Source organism: Schistocerca cancellata, unplaced genomic scaffold (assembly GCF_023864275.1).
Source record: "Schistocerca cancellata isolate TAMUIC-IGC-003103 unplaced genomic scaffold, iqSchCanc2.1 HiC_scaffold_599, whole genome shotgun sequence".
In the NCBI taxonomy this organism is placed as follows: domain Eukaryota; kingdom Metazoa; phylum Arthropoda; class Insecta; order Orthoptera; family Acrididae; genus Schistocerca; species Schistocerca cancellata.
Genome location: NW_026046611.1, coordinates 50,001 through 55,000, shown reverse-complemented (window position 1 = coordinate 55,000; position 5,000 = coordinate 50,001). Strand labels below are relative to the sequence as shown.

General features: G+C 52.9%; 1 non-coding gene across 1 annotated transcript in view; it reads right to left on the bottom strand.

Annotated features, from left to right (window-relative positions):
* LOC126134082 (small subunit ribosomal RNA) overlaps positions 1–206 on the bottom strand; it is a 1,909-nt gene extending 1,703 nt beyond the window's left edge. The window contains exon 1 of the ribosomal RNA XR_007527598.1: positions 1–206. This exon is cut by the window's left edge and continues 1,703 nt beyond it. This is a non-coding gene — a ribosomal RNA (small subunit ribosomal RNA).
* Between the last annotated feature and the right edge of the window lie 4,794 nt (positions 207–5,000).

Sequence of the window (5,000 nt, the reverse complement as noted above, 5' to 3'; positions counted from 1 at the left end):
CGTCCCTTCCATCTCTGGTCGGGACTCTGTTTGCATGTATTAGCTCTAGAATTACCACAGTTATCCAAGTAACGTGGGTACGATCTAAGGAACCATAACTGATTTAATGAGCCATTCGCGGTTTCACCTTAATGCGGCTTGTACTGAGACATGCATGGCTTAATCTTTGAGACAAGCATATGACTACTGGCAGGATCAACCAGGGAGCTGCGTCAACTAGAGCTGAGCAGCCGGCCGCCCGGGAGTGTGTCCCAGGGGCCCGCGCGAACACGCAAGCGTCCGCTCAATTATTCTGCAAACAGGAGGAGGCTGAGCTCCCCTGCACAATACACCTCGAAACCCTCTCAGGTCCCGGCGGCGCGCAGCGCCGTCCTAAGTACTTGGTCGGGTTCGAGAGAGGCGCAATCGCCCGGAGTTAGGCGAGTAGACGCTTTAGGTGCGACCACCCGTGCTCCCAACTGAGCTTGCCGCTGCCGACAGAGGCCCGGGAGCGTGCTGTCGTGGCATTGCCGGCGGGAGACAACACGCGCCACCTACGGTGACCGGCAGCTCCAACGCCAGCGCCACAGAAGGGCAAAGGCCCCACGTGGGTGCCGAAGCGAACTCTCCCAGCACAGCGCACGTGCCAACACGTCTGCACAACTGCGATACAAACCACCAGCGAGAACCGCTGGGGCGACCGAGCAGCAGACGGCGTCGCGGCGCCGAGTGCCGGGCGGCGGCGCATCCTCAACGCACACAGTCCTCAGTCGGACCAGCACACTGCAGATGTCCACCGCGCTTCGCACCGGGCCCGCGAGGACCCACTTTGGCCGCCCGGCGCCGCGCGCAGGGTGCCCCGGCGCGCAGCTGCGCCGCCTGCCGCGTCCGTCGGCCGGCGCGCCTGCCACTGGGCGCCCCCACCAGCCGGCTGTAGCGCGTGCGCCCACGCACCGCGCGGCCAGCACGCCGGGCGGCCCCCCCTCACCGGCCGGGGACGGTCCCACCCAGCCACCGCCGCGTATCGCTTCACACACAGATTTGCCCTTACTGATTTACCTCCAGCAACAACAACCGCACCACAATGGGTTTACCAGTTGTTCATTTGCGTAACGTCACCAGCAAACGTAGACGTCCATCCCAGTTTGCAAATGCAACGATTATTGCATACCTGTCTGTTAGGTGTCACGACACACTACGTCTGCCCACATACACGCAACAAAATGTGCACGACTAGAGAACACGTGGGAGGTGGCCCCCTACGTATGCGATGTCCATTACGAGACCGACTGTCAACCAGCATCTGTACCATGTCGCAGATGTGGAACGCGGTGCACCATGCTATCACACTGTGTGAGAAGAGACGACTACGTTTGAATACACGCGCCACTACATCAACAGACGGCTCATGCTGATCGCCATCCAGGGCGTCCGTTAATCCCACACGTCTCTATGGCGTACCACACTGCAATGTAGCTGTTATGGGGAGACGGCACGTGGCTGAGTGCACAACATTTGGACCGTATGGTTCGCTGTTGTTGGGCGCAGTCGTTGTACGGTCACACATGTGCCACAGCGTATCATGCAGTACATACGGACCTATGTGCAGTACAATGTGAGGGTTAAGCTTACGACATCAGCGGACAGTGGACACAGGCCGTACCACGACGTAGACTGAGCGCTTCGACATGCGAATGCCAGTGAACAGCTGCGAAGGGCATTGAACACGCAAGCACCTGAACGACCAGCGTGCGAAGGCAGGGGGGAGGGTGGGGGCGATGTACATCCTGCAGTCGTCCACATTACAGTGTACAGCGGGAGCATGTAAAAAGTAAGCAACACTTGCGAAGTGTTGAACATGAAACGATACACAAGAGGGTGGGCGGTGCGAGTAGCGAACTATATTCAGAGGGTTGTGGTTAGACAACACTGGATTAATGTAACGTGTCATATGCCAATTACAGAGCAGGTTAAGGCACAACTTGGGTTAGGTTAAGGCACAACGTGGGTTAGGTTAAGGCACAACTTGGGTTAGGTTAAGGCACAACGTGGGTTAGGTTAAGGCACAACGTGGGTTAGGTTAAGGCACAACGTGGGTTAGGTTAAGGCACAACGTGGGTTAGGTTAAGGCACAACGTGGGTTAGGTTAAGGCACAACGTGGGTTAGGTTAAGGCACAACGTGGGTTAGGTTAAGGCACAACGTGGGTTAGGTTAAGGCACAACGTGGGTTAGGTTAAGGCACAACGTGGGTTAGGTTAAGGCACAACGTGGGTTAGGTTAAGGCACAACGTGGGTTAGGTTAAGGCACAACGTGGGTTAGGTTAAGGCACAACGTGGGTTAGGTTAAGGCACAACTTGGGTTAGGTTAAGGCACAACTTGGGTTAGGTTAAGGCACAACTTGGGTTAGGTTAAGGCACAACTTGGGTTAGGTTAAGGCACAACTTGGGTTAGGTTAAGGCACAACTTGGGTTAGGTTAAGGCACAACTTGGGTTAGGTTAAGGCACAACTTGGGTTAGGTTAAGGCACAACTTGGGTTAGGTTAAGGCACAACGTGGGTTAGGTTAAGGCACAACGTGGGTTAGGTTAAGGCACAACGTGGGTTAGGTTAAGGCACAACGTGGGTTAGGTTAAGGCACAACGTGGGTTAGGTTAAGGCACAACGTGGGTTAGGTTAAGGCACAACGTGGGTTAGGTTAAGGCACAACGTGGGTTAGGTTAAGGCACAACGTGGGTTAGGTTAAGGCACAACGTGGGTTAGGTTAAGGCACAACGTGGGTTAGGTTAAGGCACAACGTGGGTTAGGTTAAGGCACAACGTGGGTTAGGTTAAGGCACAACGTGGGTTAGGTTAAGGCACAACGTGGGTTAGGTTAAGGCACAACGTGGGTTAGGTTAAGGCACAACTTGGGTTAGGTTAAGGCACAACGTGGGTTAGGTTAAGGCACAACGTGGGTTAGGTTAAGGCACAACTTGGGTTAGGTTAAGGCACAACTTGGGTTAGGTTAAGGCACAACTTGGGTTAGGTTAAGGCACAACTTGGGTTAGGTTAAGGCACAACTTGGGTTAGGTTAAGGCACAACTTGGGTTAGGTTAAGGCACAACTTGGGTTAGGTTAAGGCACAACTTGGGTTAGGTTAAGGCACAACGTGGGTTAGGTTAAGGCACAACGTGGGTTAGGTTAAGGCACAACGTGGGTTAGGTTAAGGCACAACGTGGGTTAGGTTAAGGCACAACGTGGGTTAGGTTAAGGCACAACGTGGGTTAGGTTAAGGCACAACGTGGGTTAGGTTAAGGCACAACGTGGGTTAGGTTAAGGCACAACGTGGGTTAGGTTAAGGCACAACGTGGGTTAGGTTAAGGCACAACGTGGGTTAGGTTAAGGCACAACGTGGGTTAGGTTAAGGCACAACGTGGGTTAGGTTAAGGCACAACGTGGGTTAGGTTAAGGTAGAAATTGCGTTACATTGCGGTACAAATTGCGTTACATTGCGGTACAAATTGCGTTACATTGCGGTACAAATTGCGTTACATTGCGGTACAAATTGCGTTACATTGCGGTACAAATTGCGTTACATTGCGGTACAAATTGCGTTACATTGCGGTACAAATTGCGTTACATTGCGGTACAAATTGCGTTACATTGCGGTACAAATTGCGTTACATTGCGGTACAAATTGCGTTACATTGCGGTACAGATTGCGTTACATTGCGGTACACATTGCGTTACACATTGCGGTACACATTGCGTTACACATTGCGGTACACATTGCGTTACACATTGCGGTACACATTGCGGTACACATTGCGTTACACATTGCGTTACACATTGCGGTACACATTGCGGTACATTGCGGTACACATTGCGGTACATTGCGGTACACATTGCGTTACATTGCGGTACACATTGCGTTACATTGCGGTACACATTGCGTTACATTGCGGTACAAATTGCGTTACGAATTTGGTTAAGTTAAGGTGCAAAATGGGTTAGGTTAAGGTGCGAAATGGGTTGGATTACAGTACACAACGTGGTAAGAGAGTGTGTTGGGGGGGGGGGGGGCCGAGGTTCGTTGGTAGTGATCATTGTAAGTGAATGTCTGAGGCAGCTTCAGTATGTCACAGCAGTTATGTCTCGTCAGGATGCGCTTTTCGCTCGTGACTGGAGGCGCGCCGCGTCTGTGGTTGCGGCAAGGGAGCGGCAGACCTGTGTGATTCATTCCTGCCATTGTTTCTGTGCCGTAACAGGAGGCAGTGTGGTGGTGTTGGGTGCACCCCTGTGTAGGACATGTGTGGGTGTTGGTGGCTTATCTGAGCAATTGTGGATGTCGGACGGGTGGGATATTCTATTTTAGAATTGGACCCCCTGGTGTGGTTATCATAGTGTGGATGGTGTACTGTGGCGGAGAGGATGCACCGGACGTTGGTCCATGCTGGTGCTTACATATTGTATCTGTGTCTGTTACAGGCAGAGAGTAATGTGTGATAGAGTGTCTCGCTGATGTGTGGTTCATATTGTGTGCACAGACTTACAGCATGTATAGGGACAGCGGGAATTTGGCATATTGGATATAACTCTTCGTGAAACGCAAGATATAGGGGTGGATTGCAACGTACGAGTGCGGGAAGAGTCCGCCGTTCATCCGCTGGAGTTGCGATTTCGGCGGTTGGGGTGGGGCACGTGCGGGTGCGGGTGGAGTGATTGTCGGTTGACTACTTCGTGCGACGCAGGCACTGGCGTTCGGGTTCCTGTGGTGGACAGATTATGCAGGCTTTGTGGGTGGCGTCGGAAAATGGGTACTGTGGGACCTAGCGATGTCGTAGTCGGGGTGGCGTCTCATAGATGGCGGTATCGTCGGTGCAGCAGGTCATGTTTCGGGAGACTTGCAGATGGCGGTATTTAGTTTTCGTGTTGCGCGCGACATGGTGGACGTAGTGTCGTCCGATTCGCGTAGATGGGGCTATTGCATGTGGTTTCGTCACATTGTCATAGATGGCGATGCTGTGGTTTGGCAGTATGGT